This window comes from Ochotona curzoniae, unplaced genomic scaffold (assembly GCF_017591425.1).
Source record: "Ochotona curzoniae isolate NIBS_2020 unplaced genomic scaffold, NIBS_Ocur_1.0 contig_584, whole genome shotgun sequence".
NCBI lineage: Eukaryota > Metazoa > Chordata > Mammalia > Lagomorpha > Ochotonidae > Ochotona > Ochotona curzoniae.
Genome location: NW_024466480.1, coordinates 29,832 through 51,622, shown reverse-complemented (window position 1 = coordinate 51,622; position 21,791 = coordinate 29,832). Strand labels below are relative to the sequence as shown.

General features: G+C 46.9%; 1 pseudogene; it reads right to left on the bottom strand.

The window, feature by feature from the left end:
• Nucleotides 1-1,699: 1,699 nt before the first annotated feature.
• On the bottom strand, nucleotides 1,700-2,692 carry LOC121162855 (annotated as a pseudogene).
• Between the last annotated feature and the right edge of the window lie 19,099 nt (nucleotides 2,693-21,791).

Here is a 21,791-nt window from a genome sequence, read left to right as displayed (position 1 = left end):
CATCAGCCAGCATTCCTGGCTACCCTAGCCTCACCATAGCTTCAGTTTTCCTTATGTGCAGGCTCTTCCCCAAGAAGAAATAGAGTCTGCGCAGCGGGATTTGATATGTTACCAGCATGTAACTCCAAGAATTCCAGGTGGAGCCCATGTGCCAGGAAGGCACCAAGGACAAGAGCTCCTGCTTCCAGATTTTACCCCTCATGCCCTTGTATCTCTGTCCTCAACAATATCATGTGTTGGGCCCAGTGCAAATGCTCAATGACTAAATCCTTACTTCGTAAACACAGGTGTCCCAAATGGGTGCTGGGTCACGTTCAGGCTTCTTCACTTGCCATTCAGTTCCCTGCCTGTGGCCTGGGAAAGCAGTAGAGAATTGCCCAAAGCTTTGGGACCTTGTACCAATATGGGAGAACTGAAAGGAGCTCCTGGCTTTGCATCAGCTCAGCTCTGGTCACCACAGCCATTTGGCGAGTGAACCACAAGATGGAAGATCTTTCTCTGACTCCTTTTCTCCCTGGAAATCAGATCCGCCTTTCCAATAAATCTTAACAAAACAACCAAAACACCAAAACAAACAAGCCACTCAAGAAATGGGCACGGGAAATGGGCAAACATTTCACAAAGGAACAAGCCCAAATGGCAAACAAACATATGAAAAAATGCTCCAGCTCCCTGGCAATAAGGGAAATCCAAATTAAGACATCAATGAGGTACCACCTAACACCAGTAAGATTGGCCCACATAAAAAAAGAACACCAACGACACTTGTTGGCGAGGATGTAGGGAAAAGGGAACCCTACTCCACTGCTGGTGTGGTTGCAGGTTGGTACAGCCTTTATGGAAATCAGTCTGGAGAACACTCAAACAACTCAAAATCTGCATACCATATGACCCAGCAATAGCACTCCTAGGAATATATCCAAAACACCTGTTTCATGACAAACCATCATGCACCCCTATGTTCATTGCAGCACAATCAGTAATTGCCAAAACATGGAAGCAACCGAAATGCCCGTCAGCAGAAGATTGAATAAGAAAGCTTTGGTTCATCTACTCCGTGGAATACTACTCAGCTATTAAAAAAATGCAGTTCTTTGTGGCTAAATGGGCCCAACTGGAAACTATAATGCTAAGGGAAATGAGCGAATCCCAAAAGGTTAGATACCACATGTTTGCCTTAATTTAACCTGTATTTTTTTGATCCTGTCATTGATACTGTCTCAACACATGTGTCTTGGAAAATTTAACTTGCATTTTTTTAACATATTGTTTACTCAATACTATGTCAATCAATTCCATAACACTATATATTGTTGCTGATGTTTTGTTGGGGCTTTTAACTAACCGTGATTTTACTCTGTTAGCTCAGCCTTCAGACCAAGGAACGTCTCCCCAAGAAGCTGTTAAAACTATCAGGACAATAAGAAGCTGGACACAATTCTGGGTGTATGCTTGCAATGAAGGAATCTCAACTGAACTTGAACTGTGGTTATGCAGCAAGGTGGAGGAATCCACCATGGGGGGAGGTTTGTGGGAGGAGCGGGGGAAATCCCAGTGCCTATAAAACTGTATCACATAATACAATGTTATTAACAATAAAAAATATAGAAAATAAAACTATTACCAATATTGACATATAGGGACACAATGGACAGCAACACAGGACAGAACAGTAGAGCAAGTGACAGTGGTGGACAGACTAATAGTCCTCATCCTCATCCTCTCCCTCTCCATAGTCTGCTTCCACCTGCTCATACTGTTTCTCTAAGGCAGCCGTTTCCTCCTGAGCCTTAGTAAACTCTCCCTCCTCCATGCCCTCACCAACATACAAGTGAACAAATGCCCGCTTGGCGTACATGAGGTCAAACTCGTGGTTCAGACGAGCCCAGGCTTGGGCAATGGCTGTGGTATTGCCGAGCATACATGCAGCTCGCAGGACCCTGGCCAGGTCTCCACCAAGCACCACAGTGGGAGGCTGGTAATTAATGCCAACCTTGAAGCCAGTGTGGCACCAGTCCATGAACTGGATGCTCTGCTTGGTCTTGATGGTAGCAATGGCACCGTTGACGTCTTTGGGAACCACATCCCCACGGTACAACAGGCAGCAAGCCATATATTTCCTGTACTGAGGGTCGCATCTTACCATCTGGTTGGCTGGCTCAAAGCAAACATTGGTGAGCTCTGCTACAGAAAGCTGTTCGTGGTCTTCTTTCTCAATGGAGACAACTGGGGCGTAAGTGGAAAGAGGGAACTGGATGCAGGGCCAGGGGACCAAATTGGAATTCTGTCGGGTGGACATTCAGGACTCCCTGAAACCGCAGAGAGGCTGTGATGGAGGACACAACCTGGCTCATAAGGTGGTTAAAGTTAGTGTAACAGGGTTGCCCAATGTCCAGGTTTCTCCAACAAATGTCATAGATAGCCTCATTGTCCACCATGTAGATACACAGTCAGAGTGCTCCAGGGTGGTGTGGGTGGTGAGGATAGTGTTGTAGGGCTCCACTGCAGCTGTGGAGACCTGAGGGGCTGGGTAGATGGAGAACTCCAGCTTGGACTTCTTGTCGTGATTGACAGAGAGGCGTTCCAACAGAAGCAAGGTGAACCCAGAACTTGTACCCCCACCAAAGCCGTGGAAAACCAGGAAGCCCTGCAGGCCCGAGCACTGCTCAGCCTGCAAAAGAGGTTTATACATTTTAGTGTGGATTCCCCTGCTCCAAGTCACAGAGGACTTCTTTGAACCCCTGACTATGCACACAGTGACTTAAATTCTGCTGACCATTTGCCAAGAACAACCAAAGAGCTTCTAGGTGCTATACATCAAAACTCAGTCACTCCTGGGAAGGAGGGAAAGGGAGACGAAGGGCCTACTCCAAAGCCTGTTTCAACATGAACTGAAGTGATTCTTCTGCCTGAAGCGATGAAGACAAGTCCTGCAACAGTACCTGAGAGGGTCCTATGGTGCCCCTGCTGTGCCCACAGACTAAGGGCACCTACTTGTTAGCTGCCAAGCCACGGCATGGCAGGTAGGGGACCCCCAGCCTGGTGCCTGAACCTCACCAGTTCTTGGTACTTGTTTTCTTCCTTGTTTTCGCCTGGACCCTGTTGCTGGGTCTAGATCCGGCTCTATCAGTTCCTTGCTGTGCAACTGTGACCAAACTCACTCTACATCTCAGGCTTTGGAAGGGCTTAGAAGGGATAGGGCTTGGAAGTGATAGGAGGTTGTTAGGTGTGGGGAACCAGACGGAAACAGGACACCCCTGGAGAGCTTGGGCACCAAGTCTGGGACTTGTTTGTAGCAACTGTCTTTTCTCACCACAGAGTGACCCTAGCACACCAGAAAGGAAGGACAAATTCTTTTAGCTTTTCTTTACTCTGGAAGAATTTTTGGGTTCAATGCTTGGGTCCCCATGGACCTCCTCATCTCCCTCTGCCTCTCAGAAGGAAAGAAAGGCATTTAAATGTTAAATTTAGGAATGGCTCAAAGAGCCCAAGAATTGTCTGAACCGAATCCTCAAATATTGACTTCTACAATGTGTCTGGAAAGTCAACTGTGGGAATGACTCATAAAAGTGACAACTGGAAGGTACAAATTCCCAGTCTTGGTAACAAGCAGGAGACTGAATCCAATGGACAGCATCTGTACCCATGACTCTGTCCCTCAGCAGTCTTGGCTGGGCAGTCTGCTCTTGCCCTGAACCTGGCATGCCCAGGCTGCCCACAAAGCCACTCCTGCTGGACTCGAGCAATCAGCTGTCCTAGCCGCAGTCATCCTTCATGTCTGCCCCTCCAGCTCAGACTTGCTGCCAGCACTCAAGCCCCTCAAGCACTGCCGTTCAGCATTCGGGGCAACCTCAGACAAGGAGCGCACAGTGAAGGTATTTTCCTTTCTCCTCTCTCATCCTCCATGCACCACAGAGCCATCAGGCTTTGATGCATTGAAACCTTCTTAAACCCAGATGCCCACCCCCACCCTCCTCATGGAACCTCTGCAGAAATTGTTGGCCAAGCCCCCAGTCTGGTTTTCTTCAACCTCCATGGGTTTTATGTCATATGCTAGTTCACAAATGGCAAACCCCCACCTTGCTGAAGCCCCAAGAATCAGGTGGACATCCTCCCCCCTCTCGCTGATTCTCTTTCTCACACACACACCCTCACTGCTCATTCAGACACACAATCACACTCACAAAAAGAAGTACATACACACATGCACACACAGTACATACACACATATTTGCATTCACATATCTTCACAGCTTGGACATGCTCATACACACACACAGTGACATGCACTCTTATAGACACACTTACACATATTCACAGCTATACACACGCAGACACACTCACCCTACACACATTCATGTCTAAGAGTTCAGCTGGGAAACATCAACCATACTGGAATTTTCTGGAACAGCTGAAGCCCTGAGCCACATGGCACACTCTCCACAGCACTGTAAGACTTGCCTGTCTGAGGAATGTGGAAGCGACCCAGGTGCAGCCTGGAACTCCCTGTCTGGCTCCTTCAGAATATTCCTCCTGCCTCCCTCCCAAGCAGACCCACATGCACCTGAGGCCCTGGGAACATGTGCAGACTTCCCAGGATTCTCCTCTTATACACCTTCTGGTGTGAGGTCATGTCTCCATGTCAGACTCATCAAGCATTTCCAAGGAAATATCAGTAATGACCTATTGACAGCTTGTGAGCCTGGGGACACTTGCCACATTTAAACGCAAATCTGCATTTCCTACTCTGGTGCAAACCTACCCCATCTCCATGAGCCAATGCCAGCAGTCTCCAGTGAGGGAGGAGAGAATGACCACTACCTACTCTGCCCCAACCCCCCTACATTTCTACCTCCAGCAATCCCAGGCCCAGAGCAACCAAGGGGAGCAGAGGTGGCTGGCAAGTCCCAGGCAGAAGCCAGAATGTTCCTGGAATGCATGCTGGGATTTGGGTGGAGGAGTCTCCTTTTTACTTCCCCAGTGGATAAGGAGATGGAGCCCAGAGCCCAGTCAACACAGGTAAGTGATGAAGCACTTTACCATAGATGCTGGTTTCCTGGGATTAAATTCAAATCCCTTCTATGAGACTACATCTTATCTCTGTTGGACAGATCAAGAAACTGAGACCCATGCACATCATTAAGCACTTCCCAACAAACCCCAACTGTACCATCAGAAAACCACCTGAACCTTCACACATACCTGTGGACATTGAGGCTTTGAGATCTCCTCGGCTGTAGCAACTGGTGGTTGTGATAGTATACATGGGGTGCCCAGTGGAAGGGTAAGGGGCAAGATGGCTGCTCCACATGCCACAAACACTGGCAGCAAGTGCCAGTGCTGTGGAGTCCAAATGAAGACAAGAGCCAACAAATAAGATGAAGATCCACAGGCCCCATGCAAAAAGCAATGACCCTGTGCATACCAAAGCCTGTTTAGTGACTCCCTGACTTGCTAGGGTGAGGATGAACTGGTAACCATGGTGTGAGGAGGACATATTCAGCTAATGAGGAGACTCCTGTGTGCCCCTGCAGCCAGGCTGTGGCAACATCTGGCCTGCTTGACAGGACAGGGAATCGAACATCAGATTCACTTGAAAACACTGTGGACTGACCAACACAGTGGCTGCTTTCTGACTCACAGGACAGGATTTCACAGCTTGCAAGGGCCATGGGGTTAGAGTACCATGGAAGTCTGGGGTCAAGGTCAGGAAAGCAGTGGACTGGGTCTGGAGGCTGGAGGCAGCCTGTGCAACCCACATAGCCACAGCTCTACCTCACAAAAGGTCCTAACTCTCAGGCTGGCTCCCTGCTCTGGGCTGGGGCCCACACTTCTCCAGCTCATGCTTCACCAGCAGCTGCATCCTGAGCCAGGCCACCAGCTCGAGGGCTTGCAGTTTCTGCTGCTGGTGCATGGAAAGGGTTCTCGGGCAACCTAGAGGCCAAGTACCCTGGCATCTGGTTCCTTGGCATGCTGTCCCCTCAGCTCCCCTCTTTGCTGGGTCTCGCAATACCACCCTGTGCCCTCCTGCCTGGTCAGCCCCATGCATTCCACTCACCAGCTCCTCCCTGCTGCCCAGGGTTCTCCACAACTGTGGCCCATTGCTATGACCACCCAAGGGACCCCATGCACTCGTGCCAAGTTTCCCACCCACCTGCACACTGCTGCTTCACTTCTGTCAGGCCAGGGAACCCCATGAGGCTGATGCCCACCAGGAGTCTGGCAGATCACCGGAGCTTTGTGACTTGGTGCCCTGGACATGATGGGCAGGGAGGCTCCACAACTGAGAGGATTGGTCAGGAAGAGGGGCCTTCTCTGGGCGGTATCCCATACAGCTCTCAGAGAGAAGGGCAAACAGCTTCTGTTGTTCCTCACATTTGCTGTCGCATGGTTGGGGAGGCAATGACTGGCAGAGGGGCAACTCCCACTCCTAGGACTCAGACGTGGCATGGAGCATGTGTAACCACACTGTATACAATGTTCTAGGAGTCCCTGCTGCACTATAGCACTTTTTCTTTTTTCAAACTGTTGGTATTATTTTCTACAACACACTTTTGTATGTTAGGATCGCACCTGAAAAAGGGTCCTGCAGCCCCAAACAAGTCATTCCCTCCTCTCCCCTCCCCTCAAAGACAAAGTTCATTTTTCTAAAGAGAAGAACCACTTCAGGGCAGAGTATGGGCACAGAGGCCAGACCCGACTCTCGGGGGTCCAATGTGCCCCCCACACACAGTTGGCATTTACCTGCCCAAGTCCCACATCAATCTTCAAGGGTAAACATTGTGGGCCAAGCCCGGGCCTGGGGTGAGTCCCACACACGGATGCCCCAGCCCAAGTGGTCAGTCACGAGACTATCCCATTTTTGGTGTAGAGATGGGTGCCATCTCACGGGTGTCACACTCCCAGGGAGGGGGAACACTGTCTTACCCCCACTCCATTCACATTGCTGCTCACAAAGCAACAGGCACTGATAGGTGATAGATAAGACCATAAAAAGTAGGCTTAAGGCTCCTTGCAATGACACAGTTGGTGTCTTCACAAGGATGAATCTGCTAAGTCTCTGGCCATGGCACACAGCTGTGGGTGTGCACCTTTCTTCCCAGACTCCATAGCTACGAGGTCAAAGGCAGCTTGCACTTCCTGCAGATATTCATGGCCTCAGCCCTAAACCTGGAGTGGTGGGCTAACCTACTTTCCTGCTGAGAGGCATTGCTTGTGTTGATTCCCTGACAGGCCATGCACATGCCAGGGCGCAGAACACACACTGTGTCAGGGAAGTGTTCCGAAGTCCAGGCTCCAACATCACAATCAGAGGCAGCAGTTGCTGCTGTGGCGTTTTGAGCTCAGCCCTAGCTTCATTAAGCACAGGCTGCCTGAATGCCTGATTAGAGATTAGGCAACATAATGCTGAGTAAGAGATGTCACCTTATTGGCAGGGACCACATTTTCTTAACTTTCTCATGCTTAGTAATGAGAACAAGTCAAAGTGGAAGCATTTCTATCCTTGGTAATGCTTATAATAAGGGATAAATGTTTGGAATGCTGGCATCAAGGCCTGGTAAACATCAAGACCATGAACATACTTGCTAACAAGCATGGAGTAATTCAAGACCCAAGAGTGCTAGCAAGAGTAGACATACAGCTTCTCCAGGGTGGAAGATGAAGACTGCCTCTGCTTCAGCATTCACTCCCTGGCAGAAAATGTTTTGCTGAGTGGAAGGGTGGGTTTCAGTAACTGTGAAAGACCTTCACTTACAAATCTATGGTGTATCACCTGCCATCCGTGAAAGTAACTAAATTGGGTCTTAAAAAAATCTTTAATTTTTCCTGTCTTTCTTCAAATATGTGTTGTACATGAATATCATGCTATTGAGTATATAGAAATAAATACTTCTTCTACCCACACGGTCTCATTGGGTTTTCTGCGCAAGGTCTTAATGGCTCCAGTTTGTTTTGCATTTATGTGTATGTGTGTGTTTGGTGTGTTTGCATTGTTTTTCCTTTTAGGCATACATGGTGTAGCCGTTGATTTCACACTGGATCGATTTATATAGAACCTATTATTCATCCTTAAGTGAACACTACTAAGATCTATGTTTGTTTCAAACATTTTTCCTATGTATTTTACAAATATTTACAAGGTTGTCTGTAGAGCAAATCCACAGAACAAGCTGTGTAGTCTTTGCCTATTAAAAGGCTGAGTCTGTTTTGAGTCCACAAAAACAAATCTCAAATTCATTAAAAGCAACAGAAAAGAACACGAGAAATTTTTAAAAACGATTTTATAGTCCGTGACTTCCCCCCTTCTCTTTTTCCTCTGTATCGCAGGAGGTTTTGCATGAAATGCATTAAGCATGTCTAATGTTGATCCTTTTGACGTAGTTATTTCCCCTGCTCCCTCTGTGGCACAGTAGGTCGAGGATGTGACACCTGGATGTGACGCAAGCGTCCCATAGCAGCGCTAATTTGAATCTTGGAGTTGCACTGAGCATCCGGTGCCTTGCCAAAGCACGTGTAAAGGCCCGGCAGCTGGACCAAGTCCTTGGCTCTGGCCACCACTGCTCGAGGTACAGTCGTTGGCTCCTGATTTCAGCCCGGTCCAGTCCCGGCTGCCCTGGCTGTTCACAGCGCGGAAGCTGGAAGATTTCTCTCATTCTCCCTTTCTCTGTAACTCTTCCTTTCAAATATAAATAAATATTTTGTTGAACGATTTACTTTATTTGAAAGAACTACAGAGAGAAGGGGGGGGGGGTCTTCTATTTGCTGGTTCACTTTCTAAATGGGTACAAGAGCTGTGCTGGTCTGAAGCCAGGAGCCAGGAGCGTCTCTGGAGCTCTCCCACGGGTACAGGAGCCCAAAACCTTGGGCCATGCTCTGCTGCTCTCCCAGGCACAGTAGCACTTAGCTGGATTGCAAGCAGAGCAGCTGGGACTCAAACTGGAGCCGTATGAGATGTTAGTGCTGCAGGCTGAGGATTAGCTTGTGACCCTATCATGCCAGATCCCAAGAAAATATTTTTTTTTAATTTTAGCTTCTTTTTCATTTATTATTATTATTACTATTTTCTGTGATTCAGTGTTGTAGATACAGGGGTTCCTCCCCTATATCTACACCATTCCCCCAGCATCATGGCAGGAGTCTAGTCCTTTAGTAATAGTTACATGTTTCACGTTCTGCTATTTAAGTATATCCTGGCATTGTAGCTAAAGGCAGTGGTAGAAAATCTAATGTCATACTGTCAAGGTATAGCTAACTAATTCATTGAGACTCCCTGCTTTTATTCGGAAATAGAAATACACAGTACAGCATAACTTACTCCACGGTAAGTTAGTCTCCATTAGAATTCATTATGGGAATATATGTATATGTGTGTTTATGCATTTGTTTTGTATTTTGCATTTAGGTTGGCTTATTTCTCTAAGCATAATGGTCTCTAGTATTAAAAAGAATGCAATTTTACCATTTGCAACAAAATAATCCCACCTAGAGACCACTATGTGCCCTGAAATAAGCCAGTCCCCAAAGGACAGACATCGCATGTTCTCTCCATTAGAAGCTTGTTGGTTTGTGTATGTAGGCCATTCTCAGTGGAATTAGGAAGAAACTCAACATGGTTTAGATTTGCATTTCCCTAATAACTAGCGAGCCTGGGCATTTTTCCATGTCTGTTACTCATCTGAATTTATTTTCTCAAAAAATGTCCACTTTAAAAAAGTTTTTACTGAAACATAAAATTGTAGCTATTTATGAGATATTATGTAGGGAAGGCTTTCTGAGGCTGACACAGATACCACAATAAATTGAAACAGGAAAACAAGTTTGTGGTCACAAACATAGAAAATGTAAACTTTGTAAATGATGTATTATAGAAAGGTTTTTGTAACATATATTAAAGAAGAAAAAAAAAAAATCCCAGGCCAGGGTTGTGGTATAGTGTAGTAAGCTGCTACTTGCAGTACTGGCATGCCACGTTGGAGTCCTGAATATAGCACTTTTTTTAAAAGATGCATTTATTTTTATTTCAAAGTCAGATATACAGAGAGGAGGACAGACAGAGAGAAAGATCTTCCATCCGATGATTCACTTCCCAAGTGACTCCAATGGCCGGTGCTGTGCCGATCCAAAGCCAGGAACCAGGAACTTCCTCCAGGTCTCCCACGCAGAAACAGGATCCCAACGCTTTGGGCCATCCTCAACTGCTTGCCCAGGCCACAAGCAGGGAGCTGGATGGGAAGTGGAGCCGCCGGGATTAGAACCAGCGCCCATATGGGATCCTGGTGCATTCAAGGTGAAGACTTTAGCTGCTAGGCTGCCGCAGCAAGCCCAAATGTAGCACTTTTGATCCAGTGACTCTGCTTATGTGTCAGGGGAGGGACTTAAGCAGGGGAAGATGGCCCGAGGGCTTTAACTGCAGGCAGTCGCATTTCCAGGGAGAGCAACACATCTCACTCCTCCCAGCTGGGCACCCTGGGTCAGTGGGGTGGGGAGCCAGCAGGGCTGCCAGGGACAGGGCCGACGTCCCTGGGCACAGTCACCTTGGTGGAACCACTTCAGCAGCAGTGATGGTGGGTCAGAAGGCACAGGTCACGGACTGGTCCGAACTAGCTGTGTGTCCACAATCAGAAGGAAAGCTGCACACTTCTAAAGTGAAAAATAAAATCAATTCTCATTTCTTTCCTTTTCATATACTTTTTAATTTTTTTCCTTTTTTAGAATTCTTATTATTGCTGTCCACGGTACAGTCTGTCAGATATAGCGATTCTCCACTCTGCCTTTCTTCCCTTCCTCCCTCCACAGTCTCCCCGGCAACCCTGGACCATTTCATTGTAACTTCTATCCTTACAATGATAGAGTCATTTTGGGGCGTGTCTGCTCATTCCTTCACACAGTTGTTTGCTTTACTGTGATTGAGTGTCTGAAGCTCTTTGTAAATCCTGGATATTAGTCCCCTATCTGTGCAGTGGGCAAAGATTTTCTCCCATTCTGTTGGTTGCTTCTTCACTTGGTTGAGCGTAGCCTTCACTGTGCAGAAACTTCTTAGTTTGATACTGTCCCATTTCTTCGTTTTGGCTTTGACTGCTTATGTCTTCACTTGTCTGAGAAGTCTTTCCCAATTCCTATATCTTGTAGAATGCTATGTTTTCCTATGTTTTCCTCTAATCGTTTGATGGTTTGTGAATGCAGATTGAGTCTTTGGTCCATTTAGAGCTGATTTTTGCGTAAGGTGACACGTAGCGGGTCTTGCTTCTTACCTCTGCAGGCTGCTATCCAACAGCGTTTGTTGAGGAGGCCAACCCTTTTCCCTGTATTATTTTCTGACTTCTTGTGGAAGAGGAATTGACTGTACAAGTGTGGGCTCCCTCCTGGGGTTTCTATCTGTTCCACGGATTTCCTTTCTGTTTCTGTAGCAGACTGTTTTGATAACCACTGTTCTGTAGTATGTCTTGTGGTCTGGAACTGTGATCCCTCCAGCTTGATTGTTATTCTTCAGGGTAGCTTTAGGCTACTCGTTGTCTCTTGGGTTTCCAGATGAAGCCAGGAGTCTGGAACTTGTTTCAGATCTCTCACTTGGGAAGATGGGTCAAGCTCTTGGGCCAGCTTTCCTTGCTTTCCCAGGCTGTTAGCAGGAAACTTAATTGGAAGTGGAGCAGCTGGACTCAAACTGGGACCCATATGGAATGCTAGTGCTGTAGATGAGGGCTTTAACTGCTGCACCACAGCACCAGTCCCTTCTGTGACTTAAAAAAAAAAAAAGCCAAAGCTAGGAGCTTCTTCCAGGTCTCCCATGCAGGTGCAGAGTCCTAAGGCTTTGGGCCACTTTCTACTGCTTTCCCAGACCAAAGGCAGGCAATTGGATGGGGAGCGGAGCAGCCGAAATTAGAACCGGTGCCCATATGGGATCCTGGTGCATGTAAGGCAAGGATTTAGCCACTGAGACATTATGCTGGGCCTTTCATTTTTTTTTTAATTTTTAAAGATTTATTTGAGATATAGAAATAATATGTATGTAAATATATTCATCAAGAGATAATATGTATGTAAATATATTCATCAAGAGGATCTGTATAATGGAAACTAGCATACTGGGAAGTGAAGATACGTTGCAATATGCATCTCTACTTCTGAATTAAAGATGGACATCTAATGAAGCTGTTAAACAGATCTTGACAGTAGGAGATTGGACTTTCTACCATTGTCTGTATCTGCAATGTCAGGATATGCTGAAATAGCAGAGTGATGGACTTGTGTCTGCTGTTGAAAGACTATAGCATTGTTACTATTGAAGGGAAATCAGTTGGCAGGAGGAGCAGTGGGGAGGGTGAAAGGAAAAAGCCCTGCGTCTATGGAACTGTATCGTACAAAACAATAAATCAATAAATCTGTATTTGAAAGGCAGAGTTACAGAGATACTGAGTGAGAGAGAGAGAAGGAAAGAAATGCAAGTTTTCCATCCACTGTCTCACTCCATAAATCACCACCATGGCAGATCTGAAGCCATGGACTTATTTCAGTCTCCCACGTGGGTGCAGGGGCCCAAGCACTTGAGCCACCCCCCTCTATTTTCCCAGGCACATTAGCAGGAGCTAGACCAGAAGTGGAGCAGCCAGGACTTGAACTGGTGAGATGTCGTTACAGCAGGTCACAGCTTAACACACCATGCCACAGAGCCATCCCCCCAAAAAACTTTTCTGTTTTTTTGAAAGGAAGGGTAACAGAGAGAGGGTGAGACAGAGAGAGATCTTGCATCCATTCCCCAAATGGCTCCCATGATTTGGCCAGGTTGAAAGCAAGAACCAGGAACCCCATGGAGGCCTCCCATGTGGGTGACAAGGTTCTAACCACTTGGTCCACCTGCTGCTGCTTTCCCAGGTACCTTAACAGGGAGCAGCCTGAACTGGGACTGTCTCTGCACACGGTGAGTTAGCATGCTTAGCCGCACCACTGGCTCCTTGTATGAGTTCTGTGAAGCAGCCTCCTAGATGATCGAGCCTCTCAGACTTTTTGATCCATCACACGATGGAATTTCACATCCTCGAAATATTCTGAAGACTTGGATGACTGCTCATTAGAACCACCCAATTACATCCAGGTCCAGCAATAACCTCACCTACGCATCCTAAAAGGCAATGGTTTGGCAAATAAGCCACTCTTCCTAGGTCGTCCACAAACATCAACCCTGTCTTGATTTTATTTCAGTGGTTCTGCATTTGGCCCCATTTCTCCACTCTCTGTGGTCACGTGCATTCAGGGCTGGGGACATGCTTCCGGTTGCCTTTGGGGAAATATGTGAGTCATCATCAAGGACCCTCCCCTTGTTCGCTCCCAGTGGATCAGTAGTCCATTGTGGTTGGGTTCCATCAGCACCAGCATGAGGACTGCGGTAAATCAATACTGCATTGAGATGGAATGCAGATCCACACACAGGTGCATTGGGACTTGTTCGGGCCATCCCACCTGCTTTAGAACCCTCTAGTAGGACGCACACCTCTGGGGCAGCAGGGAGTGTGTGATGTGTCCGACAGGCGATAAGGTCTAGTGCAGTCAGAATTTGAATGTTATTTCTGGCCCTGCCCCCTGCCTCCTTTGTGACTAGCAGGGAAATCTCTGTGGGTGTTGCTGGTTTCAGCATCTGCGGATTGAGACACAGGTCACAAGTGCGGCTGTGAATATAGTTCATTTCATGGAAGTTGAGTGGAGCGTGTCTAATGAGATGAATGGGCTAGTTGGACATTTCTTTCTAGGCACAATTTGGCATTTGGAGAGGGTCCCTAAATCTCCATAAATGAAGACTCACAGAAGGCCAGTGCTAACATTTTACGTGACTAAGAGCTGACGCACGCAGGCCAACACGCAGTGAGCGCCATCTATGCCTTGTCTCATTGGATCCCTGGGGCCAATCAGGCGGCCACCGCATGGTGCCTTGGCCGCTCTGTCTGGGATATGAACTCAAGTTCTGCCTTACAATGGTTTAGGGGCAAGGAGTGGGTAAAGGTAGAGAGTGAGAGAGCGAGCGGGCAAGAGAGGGAGAGAGTGGACACGAGCGAGCTCCCATTTCGTATTTCATTCTTTGAATGTCCATAACAACTGATGTTGGGAGCTGGGAACATAATCCAGGTTTCGTAAGGGGGTGGCAAGAGCCCAGTTATCCGAGTTGGCATTGCAACCTCCTGGTTCTGCCTTGGTAGGAAGCTGGCATCAGGAGCTGGAGTTGGGTCTTGATGCCCGGCCCCTGGGATGCTTGAAGTGCTGGGTTACATGTTCGCCTTCCATCTTAGGGAATTTGAACGCAGGGCTCCTCCCCCAACTCTTAACAGCCTCCTTCTCACCTAGGGATAGAAATGATGGTCATAGCACCTGGTGCAGTAGCCTATGTGTCAGGATCCCATATGGGTGCAGGTACTTGTCCTGGCTGCTCCAATTCCCATCCAGCTCCCTGCTTGTGCCCTGGAAAAGCAGTCAAGGACAGCCCAAAGTCTTGGGATCCTGCCTGCACCTGCATGGGAGACCTGAAAGAGGCTCCTGGCTTTGGATCACCTTAGCTCCAGCCATTGAGACTACTTGGGGAGTGACCTAGCAGATGTAAGATCCTTTTTAATCACCTTCTCTCAATATATCTGCCTTCCCAATAACAATTTAAAAATAATTTTATTTGTGATGATTTTTACATAATTGATTAGGGTGCAAAGGGTCAACGGCTAAAGAAAGTGGGTGAGACCATTGTTTTCACATTCTCTTTTTTCCTTCTTGTTTCTGGGGGAAGGGAGGAGATAAGCAGAGAAGCCACACCCGGCACCCACCATTCCAGGGTCCCCCATGGGGAGCATGCTGCAAGGGTCCTGCTCAAGTGGTTTTCATAGTTCAACTGCCGATCTGGCCCCTCCAAGCATGGTGAAACCTCTCCACAATCCACTGGCTGACATAGTCCATCTTAGAGTCCCCATTTGCCCAGATTTTCACTGACAACGCTTGTCTGAAGTAGTTATCAATTTGTTCTGTCCTCTGTGGTGGTACCAGGTGACCTCTGCAGGCCCTAACATATTGCCATATCCTCCATGGGCAACTGGATATGCTGTCCACTGCTAGGAGGCCACGATGGCCACAGCGTTCGCGTGTAGGAGTATCTGGATTGGCTATAAACCCAGTCAGTGCGCAAGTAGCTCTTGAGAGCCCCCTGAGTGAGCAGCAGTGAGGACGGACAGAAACAGGGATAGAAGGTGGGTGGTGGGAAGGGGCCAGGCGAGCCGGGCAGCAGCCAGCCAGTGTTTGGAGATCGTTTGATCGGGGAGCTGGTATCTAGTCAGTGCAACCCACACCAGTGATGTCCACTGACCACTCTGAGGCTACACTTTCTTGACAGGTGCGTGATGCTCTGCATTCAGACCCCTGGCTTTTTTTTTTTTTTTTTTTTTAAGGCCTCAGCCCCAGCTGATGGAAAATTGCCTGGTGGAGATTGCGGACATGGCCGAATCGCATTCCTCTGCCCTGATGGTGGTTTCCCTGCTGCTCTGCCACCTCCCTGTCTCTCCAGTTGCTCGCCCAGGGAAGCCTAGCCCTGCCCATTTCTGTACTGACCCAGGCTCCCCAGGCAGCTAAGATCCCAGAAAACCTTCGCCCAGTGGAAACTCAGTTGACCCTAAAGGAAGGAATGATTTTCCTGCCTCCTGATTAGAGAGGGAGCATAACCCAGGTGAGCAGGGTTGTCTTGTTTTAGCTGCTTGGAGGAGCCCAATGGCGGCTCCACACCTGGCCCGGGCCCCACTCCTCCCTGGCTGGGCTCCTCACACAGGTGCCTCTCGGTATTCTGGCCTCAACTTGGCTCATCTGTGGGAAACCACAGCCGCCTCTGCCCCTTGCCCGCAGCTTTATTTCTTCCACCCCACACTGGGCTGTAGCTCCACCTCCGTCAGCTGATCCGTGCGCCTCCTCCACTGCGTTGGCACAAGATAGTTCTCTAGGTCTTGGACAAGGCAGTGAATGATAAGGTGGTGAGTCCCTTGTTACCCTTCTGAACCCCCAGAAAATAATTGGACGTGCCCCATGCTTGCCTTTTGTCATCTCAAGTTGAGAAATGTATTGCCTATGAGACCGAAACCCAGATATTTGGCAATGCTAGGTGTGAGGTGTCCTCCAACACAAAAGTTCATGGCCCAAATTTGCAGTCTGTGTAGGGGCTCAGCAGGGCTCACTGAGAGATGGAAATCATTTGAAACAAACTGGGAAACGGATCCAGAGTGAAGTGGGGGGGGGCGCTTTGCAGCTTCTCGGGAGCGGTGTTTGCCAACCTAGGCAAAGTTGAGGCTTCAGCTGCTCGGTAGCGGCTCCCAGGTGAAATGTGGGGGCGCTGAATTCTGGGAGTTAGAGGCGGATTGTAAGGTTTCTCTTGGTCTCTGAGAAGACAACCAGTCTTTCTTGAGATAAGAAGTGAACAGGAAAATGTAGGTCATCTTCAGAAGCATGTGCCTGACCCTGCCATTGCAGGAATTGTTCTGCTAATAAACTGGCTAGCACCCAGCCACATTGCTGAATGGAGCACGGTTAAGTGAAAGGTGGGAGGCTTCTATCAGTTTCACATCTATTAATAATCAGAAATGCTTGCCCAAACCTGGGATTTGTGGTTTGTGAAACATTAGGATTAACAGTAGTTGCCATGCTAGAAAGGGCAGGGAGAAGCCAGTGTAATATGCATTAATACATTGAACAGGAGCCACGCAGAAACCTGGCAAATTTAAAATGGCTAACTGTAGCTAAATGGAGAACCACACTCTGAATCCTCCTATCCACTGACTTGCTAACAACAGTTTCCTGGGTTTGTCTTGGTGAACAGATGTTTCTTGTATGTTGTGATGAAGAGGTTTGTGGTATATGATCATTAGTGAGTTCGGTAAATAGAATGGCTTGTTTGCCGTTCACCTACACGTGTGTATTTGTAGTGTTCATTGATCGGAATGGCAGAAAGATGACCCTGTTGTTGCATTTCCCAAATGCCTTTGCTAGCCAGAGCTGGGCCACGCTGGGTCCTGGGGACTCAGTCTGGGTCTTCCATGTGGTTGGTGATGTCCCAGGTGCATGTTGGAGCTTGAATCTGAAGTTGAGTTTGAACTAGAGTTTAGTCTCTCTGACATAGGAAGTGTTTGCCATTTCCTCCAGCATTCATCCGTAAATTATTTGTTAGAGTTTTGCTTTAAGTCAATCACCTTTCTTACCTGGCTTGTGAAAGAATCGGTTAACAATTCAGACGAGATCGGGCACGTTCAGGGTGGTATGGCCGTATTCTGGTTTATAATTCAGATGTCGCTGGGAGTCCTTTATTTAATGTGGCAGCCCTAGTGGCTGTATGGTCATACCCAAATTTCCCGTAGAGTATGAAATTTAGGAGAGCAGACATTATTTTGCTCACCATGTTACCCACAATATACTTATAAGTACTTAATGAGTTGACCATCTAAAGCAATATTTTTTTCTTCCACTTATATAGGTGAATAAGCTTTATGTGTTTTAGGGGGACACATGTAGTAGTATGGGGGATGTTTCCTAGCCTACCCTCCTTCCCAGGCACACATTCGTGCTCCCTGCTCGTTCCATTCTAATAGCAATGAATATTACAAGGATCTTAACTACAAGATGGGAACTGTGACTGAGGTTGGGAGAGTAACGCAGTTCTTGGAGTTGGCGTGTTTGCAGGTGTTCTCATGTTCCAAGTTCATGTAAAACAGTCGAGTAAGGGAGGAATTCCTTTGAAGAGACTGTAGGTAGCTCATTCTCCTGATAAAAGCCCTTTCTGTTTTTCCCGTGTGTATGTGTGTGTGTGTTTCAAAGACTGTTAGAAACAAAATGAGCTAGACTTGTCTATGGATGTGTTAGGAAAACTGGCAACTAATCCTTTCTACCAGGGTCTAAGACCAGAAAAAGACACTAGAGTAGGAACAAGAGAGATTTCCAAACTATATATGGAGAAGGTAGTGCAAATTTGAAATTTCTATCATTGCATCTAATTTGTTGCACTTCCACAGATGTTTTGCTCTGTGTTGGATAAAGCAAACAGCTTAATCTGGCAAATATTTGTCATTTATGAAGTGCCAGTGTTGCAACTATTCTCTGGAACTTACAAAGCTCAAGCGAGTCATGAAGTTCAAAAAGTAGTTCAGTGACCAGAGCAAGTGGATGTGCGTGCCTCCACAGCAAGCCCTCCACCAGGGCTCTGATGGTATAGCAGAGCTGTGACAGCAGACAGGGGCTGGTAGGCTGGTAGGCTGGGCTGCTTAGGTTTAGAATTTACTTATTTGAAAGGCAGAATTACACTGGTTTATTCCTCTAAATGGCCTTATTATCTGGGGCTGGCCAGACAGGAGGTAGGATCCTGGAATTCCCTAAGGGTCTCCATTGTGGATTGTCATTTGCTGCTTTTTCCAGGCACATTAGCACAGAGCTGGATTAGAAATGGAGCAGCAGGCATTCAAACCAGTGCACCTGGGCTGCCGGCACTGCAAGAGGCAGGTTAATGTGCCAAGCCATACCACCAGCCCCCATGGTCACCCTTAAGCATAAATGTTGGCCTTATTTGAAGTCCTAGTTTTAAGATGTTCATAAGCCAAATTTGCGCCTCACCTCTCTGGTTCTAGAGGGAGAAACGGTTGACCTACACTGACCACATGATGAACACCTAGCTAGTTTATGAAAATGCTCTCTGCAGGGAGGTCAAGTGTGTTCACGATGGTCAGCACCAAAGTCAGACATGGATCTCGGCTGTTTGGTTCACAGATGAATTCTCTGCCATTACTACTCCTTCATAGCCTCCCCTGAGCCACTGGGCAACTCCTGGCTGGCTAAGAGAATTCTCCAGAAAAGCTGCTAACGAAAAGCAGCGGGAGCTAACAATTGCAGCAGCCTGGAGCAAGTCACTAAGCTTGATAATTATGTCATGTTTACAGCTGTACCTTGTGAATTCTTCCAGTAGTAATGTACTGGGTATCTAGAAAGAAAATCACAGTATGGCTTTTGAAATAAAAAAAAAAAAACATAAGACTTAGAAGAAACTACATGTATTTAAAACAACACAAGGAGATAAATATGTAGTACAATTCTCTCTGTGTGTTAGAGTCTGGGTGTGATTTATTGCTTGATTTCAGCATAGGAATGTATTTTGTTTTTGCAAGTAAAGACTAAGCCTTAAATAGATGGAACAGTGTTGTCAGGTGGCCACGTGTAGGTTTGTAGATGGTCATTATGTTAAACGGTAAAGGATTGTGCTGGTGCAGAGATCCTTGGCTGGAGCCAATGACCACCACAGTGGAGTCAGATTAAGCCAGAGAGAAAGGATTTGGGGTATCTTCTTCCAACGTTTCTAGATAGCCCTCTCAAATAAAACTTCCATGAAATGTGCAGAAATTTTTACAAGTTTTTGCTAAGGTCCTGAAAACCATAACCTTTGTGAGTGTTCAACTATTTGTTGTTGTTACATTTATTTAGTTTAATTTTTATTTATAGAGAGGACAGATCTTCCATCCACTGATTGACTCCCCACATAGTCACAATGGCCAGAACTGAGTTGATCTGAAGGCAGGAGCTTCTTCCAGGTCTCCCTCACAGGTTCAGGCTCCCAAGGCTTTGGGCTGTCCTCCACAGCTTTCCCAGGCCACAGGCAGTGAGCTGGATGGGAAGCAGAGCAGTCTGGATACATGCCGACACCCATATTGCATCCTGGTGTTTGTAGGTGGATTAGTGATGCCATTGTGCCAGGCCTGAGTATTCAATTGTTTGATAATAGTTTGAATACTTACACTTTTTTTTCACCTAGAGTATTTTAAAGTTTCAGTTGGGGTGGGCATTAGACTCAGTGTTTAGATGCTGCTTGGCGTACCCACATTCCATTTTAGAGAAGGCCTGTGTTTGAGTGTTCACTCTGTTTGAGTCAGGCTTTCTGCTAAGATAACATGCACGCTGGAGGGGGCAGTTATTTAGCTCAAATGTTTGAGCTCCTGCCACCCACATGGAAACATCAGTTTAGCTCTGGGTTCCGTTTCAGTCTGGTGTAACTTTAGATGTTATTGGCATTTGGGAGCAGAACCCATGGATGGCAGATTCATGATGGTTTGCCTGTCTGCCTTTCAAATAGGTAAACATTAGCAGTTTAAGATTTGGGGGTTTATTTCCAAATCCCCTAATTGCTATTTAACAAAGTAAAATTAAGCTCTTTTGAAAAGTGACATCCAAGGGTATTTCTAAAAGGTTGTGGAAAATGAAATTGAAAGGTAAATTTAGGGGTCTGGCGCAGGAGGCTAGTGGCTGGGTTCCTCGCCTTTTGTGCATGTGGTATCCCATAGGGGCACTGGTTTGTGTCCCAGTGGCCCTGCTTCCCATCCAGTTCCCTGATTGTGGGCTGGGAAAGCAGTCGAGGATGGCCCAAAACCTTGGGACTCTGCACCTGTGTAGAGGAAGCTACTGGCTTTGGATCGCCTCAGCAGCAGCCGTTGCAGCCAATTGCAGAGTAAATTGCAAGATCTTTCTCTCTGTCTCTCCTCTCTGTATATGTGACTTTCCGACAAAAGTAAACAAATCTTAAAAATGAAAAGGGTAAATTTAGAGACTACTTTTGTGTCCGAGCAGGCTGAGCTTCTGCTTGTGCAGCTGGCATCTTGTATTGGAACTCTGCAACAGTGTTGGCTGTTCCACTTCTAGTTCAGCTCCCTGCTACTGCAGCAAAAGACGGCCCGAGGACTTGGCTCCTGCCCCCAGAGGGAAACCCGAATGGAGTTTCTGACTTACACAGGCTCAGTCCCAGCCTTTGTAGGTTTTTGGAAAGTGAACCTCTCTCTGTAACTCTGCCTTTAAAGTAAATAGATCTTTCCTGAAAAAGATAAATTTATCTTGCTGAACAACGTTTGAAATCCATGCATGTACCACGTCATTCAAATATGCGTGAAAAGTACAAATGATGGAAAATACTTTGCGTGAATTAAAAAAAAAAAAGTTGGTGATGAATGCCATTTTTTTCCTTTATCTTAAATATCCTTCTATCTTGCCATGTCATAAAACTATGTTGGAGTTGATGCATCTGAGTGAAAACTGTGACCATTAAGAAGTTTGAGTGTCAGTTTCTTTCTGTGAAACGATATTTCCACACTTTTGGCAGGCTCTGTGTAAAGTTACTATGGGTCATACTTAGTAATCTCATAATAAGTACTAGAGTTCGGTCTGTGGTGGTACCACAGTAAGAACTGTTGGCACCATTGGTGCCATCACCTCTGTCATCATTTTTGACATATCACTTAAATGAATAGTAAAACTTTCAACAGTCCAGTTAGGGGGGTTGGAATTGTTCATGGTTGATGGCTTAGCTGCAAAGGCAGCATCCCATCTGGCCACTGGTTCATGTTCTGGCTGGACCAATTCTGACCCAGCTAATGGTCTGGAAAGAGCAGTGGAAGATGGCCCAAGTGCTTGGACCCCTGCCACCCACATGGGAGACCTGGACGAAGCTGCTGGCTTTAGCCTGGCACAGTCCTGGCTTTGGGGAGTAAAGTACCCGACGGAAAGTCTGCCTTTCTCTCTCTCCATATTTCCCTGTAGTTCTGAATTTTGAATAATCTTTCAAAAAGATCTCCAGTCTTGGGGTTGGACTGCATGGATTGAATCTGGGCTCTGGTACTTACCTGGGGTGAGTTTGGGTCCCTTCTCTTTACTGCAAGTGCTGCTGACCCAAGAAAGTTATCTTGAATGCAGTAAGTTGCTGATATGTAAAAGGCGCATGGTAAGTACTTTGTATATAGCCATATCTGCTTTTAAAGATTGAG